Source organism: Alosa sapidissima, chromosome 7, assembly GCF_018492685.1.
Source record: "Alosa sapidissima isolate fAloSap1 chromosome 7, fAloSap1.pri, whole genome shotgun sequence".
In the NCBI taxonomy this organism is placed as follows: domain Eukaryota; kingdom Metazoa; phylum Chordata; class Actinopteri; order Clupeiformes; family Clupeidae; genus Alosa; species Alosa sapidissima.
Window position 1 is genome coordinate 29,421,307 of NC_055963.1, and position 8,634 is coordinate 29,429,940.

Here is an 8,634-nt window from a genome sequence, read left to right on the forward strand (position 1 = left end):
TGGTCAATGTTGATTTTGTGGTGGGCCGCCACAAATAAGTCAATGTATGGGAAACACTGATGGATGCATTCAGAGTAGCAGCACATTTATGTTGGTGCGAACCCTTTTCGTCTGTTTGCATTTGCAAATACGGTTCAAAAGAGAGAGAAGAAGGTATTTGTTGCTGTTGTTGCTATTTCCGGGATTCTGATTGGTTAACATGGGCTTGAGCTTCTCGTTATACTGCCACCTACAGGTTTGGCATGCTCCTGACACATATATACACGGGTTAGTGTCAACGAAAACTTTTCTGAAAACTGACAGGTGTGCACAATGTTATTTCTGAAAACGGAGAGGGTGAAATGTACATTTATGAAAATAGCCAGCCACGTGTAAATGTAGCCTAAGAGAAAGAGGGCAAGAAACACACTTAGGGATACTACCCCTAACCTGGCCCACAGGCTATAGATGTATTTGTGCCCACCTCTGCTGCTATCACTGCTGTTAGAGCTATGAGCACATCTGCATCATCCTGAGCATTGTGAACATCATACCCTGCACATTCTAGCCTGGAAAATCCAGACCAAAATCCGAAAGATTAAGGGTCTGGCTACAAGTAATGAAAATGACCGAACTGGAGAGGCAGCACCAAGCATGAATTTGAAAATATCACTGCACGCAATTAGATAACACTACGACCAATGTTTACTGACTGATTCCGGACGTCGACGCAATTGGATAACACTACGACCAATGTCTCCGGACTTCAACGTCACAGCGCTATCGTCATCTGTTCTGATCTGATCTGATCTGCTCGCCTCTGGCCCGCCTATATCAGATACACTAATGTGATTGGTGCAGCTCGGCTCCAGGTAATGAGCATCATTACTCATCGCCAGAGTCACTCACTGAGCAAATAAACCTCTGAAGTTTGCCTACAAAAAATAACCAAAACGGACATCTTTGCCCATATAAGGAGATCCGGTTGTTAATTGAAGCTAACTATGGCAAGTTGCATTGCAAGTTAGCTCAGGGGTAGCAAAAATCTAAGTGTGCCGCCTTCACGTACCGGAGATCACAATATCCACTCGAAGGCAGAGGACAAAAGTGTGTTCAGGAAAACGTCTGCATTTCAGACTTTTTCATCCCCGCGAGAGTTTAACAGGTGCGATAATTCAAAATCCCCATGTTATTTTCCCATAGGAAAAATCGCCAGATACCGGATGTCAAAGATGGCAGCTTTTTTGTAGGCGAACTTAAGAGGTCTATTCAAATTGTGCTCTGGATTTCCAGGGTATTAGTACATTCTAGCCCTTTCCCCGATAGACTGCAACAGTCCCGCCCACTGCTGATTACAGAAGTAAGAATTCAATACAATTTCCCCATACTTACAACTGGAGTACAAGCCATAAAATCGTAACCTCCCATGGTAGACTTAAAACCAGCTACAACATTACTAAGCGATTGTACATGCTCATATAGACGCCAAAAGTTAATGGGGCATCAACCTTGTTTTGAGAAAAAAATATTTTATTCACGATTTACAGGAAAAGTACTATATTACCCAAAATTGTAATGTGTAAAAGCCGGTAAAAGCAGAGCCTTTGATTGGTAGAGATCGCCGTTGCAATTGAAGTGTTTATGGCACTGTTCCCGCGCCTGTCATCTTGTTACTCGCTGAAATCAAGATGGTTACCGAGGCTGTCAGAACCGATGTCTGGCTGTCCGATAAAAACGGTTGAATTTAATCAAAATCTTCTTGTGGGAGATTAATCCTTGAATTTCCCCTGGGGATCAATAAAGTACCTATCTATCTATCTATCTATCTATCTAAAATAGAAGCAACCTTTCTATTTCTCAACCTTCTTCAACCTTTTTTGTGCCACGGCACACTTTTTGACACTTAAAATGTCCCAGGGCACACTAACATCCTGTGTGAAGAAAAAATAAACATACCATAGCCTAAAACTTCAAATAATACACAGATATGGCCTTATTATGGCTTCTATGCAAGACCTGCTCAATAAAACAAGCGCCCTCTGTTTCATTTGTAGGTGACTATATCTAATTTAATTGTTGTTATGAACTGGGTATAATTAGTTCCTCTTGGAAGAAGTCTGTATCATCACACTGAGCAAGGTTGTGATTGTGTTTTCGTGCCTTTTTCAGACATGCGCGACACATATTCTGATGGCACATGGCATCCTTTGCTCGTCGTTCCTCTTGCTGCTGTTGATGGTTGTGTCGTTGACAGGCATTCATCTGGCGAGTATTGCGTGCATTGTCTCAATCCCACAGTGCCTTGCCCTCTCCTGACGTGCATGGCATGCGTCATCTGCCACAGCTTCACGGCGCCTTGTCTGAAGCGCAGCGTTGCTTGCCAGCCAAGCGCGCCATTCATGGTCTGCCTCAGCTTCACAGTGCCTTGTCTGACACGCAGCGTTGCTTTCCAGGTTTGCATTTTGGGCTTTGACTGACGTGCATGACGCATTGCCTTACAGTTCCTCTCTCTGTTGATATGACTATTTTTAGGCATGTTGGCATCAGCAAAGGTGGTGTACAGCAGTAGGTCATAATACGGTCTGCAAAACATCAGATCACCCTGATTAAATGTAGATATAATTGTATTAGCATTTCAAGCAAAATTAAAGGCAACTTTAGAAAGGCATAATGTTTCCAAAATCATTTGGATGGCACATAACCTCATAGCATGATGAATGGCACAACCGCAACCACCCCTGGATCCCCATCATTAAAGAACTTGGACTTCTTCGCCACCCTACATTCATAGAGGCTCCAGTCGAGAATTCCTCTTTCATAACCTGCCAAGCTGCTCTGCTACAAACATCCCATCTCTCTGGTCATCCGTCACACGTCTGATGCTTCCTCAGAGCACTGTCGCTCCAGCTACCATCAACACTGGAAATATTACGAGATCTCTCCCCACACATTCCAGGGGACATTGGTACTTGAGCAGCAGCTCAAGGCCTCTGGACTGACTGTTCACAAACAGGCATACAGGGAACACAAGAGGGTGTATGCAGAAGCTCTGAGGGATGCGTGGCCTAGGTTTTATTCCACCATCATCAACAACCCCCTCACTCTCCCATTCTGAGACCACCGAGGAGAGGTGCAACATGCACATCACTTTTTTCAAACAAAAAGTTATCTGCTCATACCTCTCCACCACTGCTGTCCTGCCCCTCCCAACTGCCAACCCACCGTTTAAGAGTGTCCATCCCCTCTGCTCTTTCTCCGATGCCACACAGGAAGAAGTGGAGGATGTTAAGCCGTCCACCTGTGCCCTGGACCCTTTCCCTTCAGCACTGCTGAAGGCTAACATCTCTGCCGTCTCTTCGTTCATCACCAAGATTATAAACCACTCCCTCCTGGCCGGCCATATCCCATCTGCGTTAAAAACTGCTTTCATCAGACCTCTACTGAAAAAGCCCACCCTGGATCTAGAAGTTCTCTCCAACTACAGGCCCATTTCCAATCTTCCGTTCCTATCAAAGGTTCTGGGAAAAAACAACGCAGAAAAACGGGAATAACGCGAAAAAGACAAGGGCCTTGTCTTTCGTTTCAACTTGAACAATTCCGATTTCTTATTTCGATTCCGGTTCCTAACGATTCTCGATTCCGATGGCAGGGTCAAAAAAAGTTTAGGATATTTTAAATGAGCTAGCTAACCAACGGTCTTTCTTAGGGTATCTGCACATTTTCCAAGTGCAAATTTAAAGACTTTTAAGATCTTTTCAAGACATCTAAATGAAAACGGCAAAAAGATATATATGACTGTTTATGGAAGAGTTTTTTTTTCCCTACTAATTTTAACCCCCACCCCATTTTGGATGTCTACAGAAGTTACCAAATATATTTTGGTGAAAGAAAAATAATTGTGTGTGAATTACCTTCACAGCTATAAATGCCCAATTTTAGGGTCTGGGCTGTTTGCTTTTGAAGCTGGCTGTACATATTTGGTTTTGCTTATTGCTGAGGCTGACTGCTCTTCACCTGTGTCTGTAGTAGCCTAGGGCTACTTGCCAAAGACATGTGCACTGGACTGGATTCCCTTATTTTTCAAAGGTAGACTAAGCTATTTACATATTTTAATAAGCCTACTTTATATAATTTAGGCCTACTATGTGCATCTATTGTCCAATATGCAGAACAGCAAATTAAAGTTAATCCACTACTTTACATTTTGAATACCAGTTGTATCTAAACCAACCAAAGCTTGACTGAAACATTGTAAAACCATTGACCATTGATTAATTAAGAGACAGGTCCTCCTCGCATGATCCTGCTGAAAACTGCTGGTTTCATCTCAAGCACGCACGTATTATGAACGCACATATTTTTTTTTTATGTAGCAGTCGCCGACATTCAAAAAATATGCGGTTATATTTCACAACTTTTGCAAAGTAGGCCTACTGGGAAACGCTGACAAGCAAGCTACTGGCAGATATTACAGGTACTGTAGGCTATTATAACTTAGACAGATATTTTCTTCCCTAGGCTAGGCCAGCAACACATGCTGGAAAGATGCAAACAGATCAACTTAACATATACAGTATTTCCTCCTGATTGCGAAGCACTCATCCATAGTTTGTGAAACGATGCTGCGTCCGAGCAAAGACTTTAGATGCCAAGCGCAACTCCAAAAAGGAGAACAAATGAGCGTCCGCCTTGAGGCTGCGCCGGACGCCGGACAGGGCTTTTAAAATCCATATGTCCGGCCTAAATACGAACATATGGCCAACCTATCGCTAACTGGCTTACCAACTCTTTCTCCCGCTCATTCTACCATAGGCTCCCTCATTCCACATAGGCTACCTGTCTATCTCTCAGGACTCAGCTACACCACGAAAACGTCAGGCATATTATTTTGTACATAGGCCTACTATGAAAAACATCTTCACTCTGCAACCACTACACTTCCTCCCGTAGCCTAATAGCCTAGTCACTTATACAATTGCGTTTTAAATACACGAAACTGGATGGAGACATCACATCGCTCTCTTGCACTCGCTGGCGGTCCCATACGCACATTTAATACCTCTCTTTCGCAAAATTCAGTTGTATTTAAAGGGACACCAGGCAACATTTTCGTGTTAATTAATCATCTTCGTAAGTCGGTATATGGTTAAATGACTCATTACGGGGCGAATGAAGGCTCTCTCGCCCGCCCCTACTGCCTGTAGGAAGAATATCCCACTTGCAAGTTCGGTGTATCCTACCCGCCGACCGAAGCAGGATCAGTTTACAGCACAGAGGCAGGCTAACGAAACGTTAGAGATTGTTGCAAACGTGTGTATAATGGCAGAGCCGGCGAAGAAGCCTTGACGGAAGACGCAAAGAAAAGGAAAAGAGCTTCAGACCGAGCGAGGGGGAGTTTCGTAGAGAAAAAGCATCAGGCTTGCCTAGTGTGCCTTTAAGACTTTTTAAGGATCCGCGGGAACCCTGCTTTCTGACCTTCATGAATTTTAACTATGCACTTCTATGAACTATGCGCTTCTTCGTTGGTGTTCAGCCGGTTCTTCTTCCAGTCAGTGGACTGGGAATCGAAACTAGGAATCAAAATTTAAACTTTTGAGTGATTCCGGGAAAATCGCAAAGATAGCCCGAGTTCCAACCAATAGTGTTTGTTTCACGCATTCAGTGTGTGGTTTGGATGAGCCAGACGGGCGGCTTGCCTGTCTTTAGCTTCACGTTTCTGTCCAAAATTGCTTGAAAAACGTCCAATTAGCTGCCAGAATTCCAAACCCCTCGATTCTGTGTCTACAATTCTATCCATTAGGCTACCAAATTTCAGCTTGTAGACTAGTTGATCAACATTTTGCCTATTTTTCAACAGTTTTCAAACTTTTTCAAAATGGTAGGCTAATCCATGAGAAAAAAACAACACCAAAACATACGTATCTGTAGCCTGTTAGATTGAGGTTCTATTTCATAGTTACAGACCACCAGAGGCGATGAAAACATAGTGGAAGATATCATGCGCTCGCGCATTGGCTACGAGAACTTATTGATTGGTTGTCATCTGGTGACATCATGACGCTACAATATATAAGCCTGCAGATTCGTCATGATCTTTCTCTTTTTCATTCTCGCCTGGCTGAGAACTGTTTTTTCGACTTGAACTTGGGTTGAGTAGTACATGCTCCCCCATTAGCTGTTGTTTATCAACACAATCGGATTCGGAATCTTCGCGTCTCCCGACCTACCCTCGGCTTCCAGGATCTGGTTGGAGACGTTAACGTTACCGGCTTGTGGATATAGCAGTGACTGAACTCTTCTCTGGTAAGTACACTATTTCTGCCAGCGAGTACCTATTGGTATCCAGGGTTCCCTCGCTTGGTATTTCACTGCTATTCCCAACGAATACCCTTGGTGTCCAGGGTCACTTCGTTTGTTGACAGTAGTAGCTAACTTACGACCAGTGCTAGCTGCAACGAAGGTGAGTAAGCTACATTATCGGGCAAGCCAACAATTACTTCTATTCCAACGAACACCCTTGGTTTCCAGGGTTCCCTTGTTGGTGTAGATAATAGCTCACAGCTATTTACATCTGCTATTCGTTGCTAGCCCCGCCTAGCTACAGTGGATATTGTGAATTAACGTTAGCTCGACTCTTGATTACCCGCCGTGTCAGTGCTGAACCTCCGTGACATGGAGCACTCTGCTTTTTGTACACAATGCTTTGCAGGAATGGACATGTTGGATGGCCATGACCGCTGTCCATCCTGTTTGGGCATGGAGCATCTTATGGAGGCGCTATCTAACCCCTGCCCTGAGTGTAGCATGATGCCCCTTGAACAACGGCAAATCCGGTTGTCAGTTGCCTATCCAAAGGCATCGGAGATTTCGCTTAAAGCTGCAGGCAATATGCGTGGTGTCAAACGTAAACATTCTGAAGACCTGGAGCAATCGACATCCAAGCGCAGATCTTCTTCTGCTAAGTTAGAAAAGCGAATGGATGAGCTTGCTACTACTGTTCTGAAATTGCAGGCACTCCTATCGGATCCTGTCATCAAAGCCGCTGAAGACCACACCGATCAGACTGGCGGTGTAGCACAGCATAGTGCCCACACTCTCCCATTGCTTAATGATTCCTTTCACCGGCAGCCACAAGAAGTGGATGTTATGTCGGTGGCAGCCTCAGAATCTCTCTTTATTGATCCCAATGGTCAGCCACCCACTGACACACCGCTAACGCCATCACAGCGGTCCTCACTGCACTCAGCGAGTGGCAGTGAGTATGAAAGTGACACATCTTCCGTACACTTATCAATCCGTGACAACATCAAAATGGCGCTTGCCAGGTTGAAACTGGACTTGCCTCAGGCCCCAGTGGGCCCTACCAACCTCCTGTGCCGCTCAGTGCCAGGGACAAAGGACGTGCACGTGCCTCACTGCAAAGACTTCACTGAAGTTGTGTCTTCAGCATTTCAGTCAGCTTTGAATTTTCGGCCTGATCGTGCTGCTCGCACGTTGGCGGCCATGAGCGCGCCAGATACCATCGGTCTTGGATCAATGCCGGCATTGGAGCCCTGTGTAGCCTCTCTTATCGTGTCGCCCGATGAAGCCCTACGCCAGGATGTGCGATGCCCCAACAAGGAATGCAGGCGCACTGATGGCATGCTGGTTAAAACCTACAACACGGTTGCAAGACTTGGACGTGTGGGCAACTCAATGGGGCATTTGCTCCTGGCCTTACATTCTACTTTGGACACAGCCACTCCAGCCGTTGCTACATCTGGTCTGCTTGATGTCTCTCTACAGGCACTTGGTGCAATGGCCAGCGAATGCGGGCGAGCTCTGGGTCTCCTTGTCCATGTGAGACGACAGGTCTGGCTAGCACAGTCACCCCTGCCAGAAGTGTGTCGGAACAACTTGCGCCTGTTACCGCTGTTGTCTGGCCACCTGTTTGGGCCAGCTGCGCAGGAGGCATTGGAAAGGAGGACGCGGGTGACCGAGTCGCGTTCGCAACATGTTCAGCGCCGGCCGCCCTTCAAGGAGCCACAGGTAGGCGTATCAGCACCCCACCAGATGCCTACAAACGGCGTGCACCAATGCACAATCTTGGCCGGCACCCCTATGGCCAACACCGCAGGTCTGCCCCGCCGCCACCCCGTGCGGCTATGGGCGCACGACCACAACCACCGCCTGCAAGGCAGCCGCCTTTTCGGCGCCCCCCCAAGGCCAATGAATCCACAGGTAGACGCTACTGACTGCTCAAGGTCGGTGGTGGCTTGTTTTTCAACACTTCAGCTGCAATGCTGGAGGGCAATAACAACAAACAGTTGGCTTCTCGAGACTCTCGAGAAGGGCTACCGCCTGCAGTTTCGCCGCCGACCTACACCGTGTGTTCATGTTCATCCCACCATAGTGAAGGACCCTCTTCAAGTTCTTGCCCTTACTGCGGAAGTTCAGCAGCTGTTGCAGAAGGGTGCGATAGAGGAAGTAGACCCTCAGGTTCATGTGGAGGGATTCTACTCCCATTATTTTCTGGTTCCAAAAAAGGATGCGGGGTTCAGACCCATCCTGGATTTGAGACGCTTGAACATGTTCCTCAAGCGCTTGCCGTTCCGCATGTTGCGAATAGCAGATGTGATTCGAGCCATAGAACCAGGTGCATGGTTCATCACAATA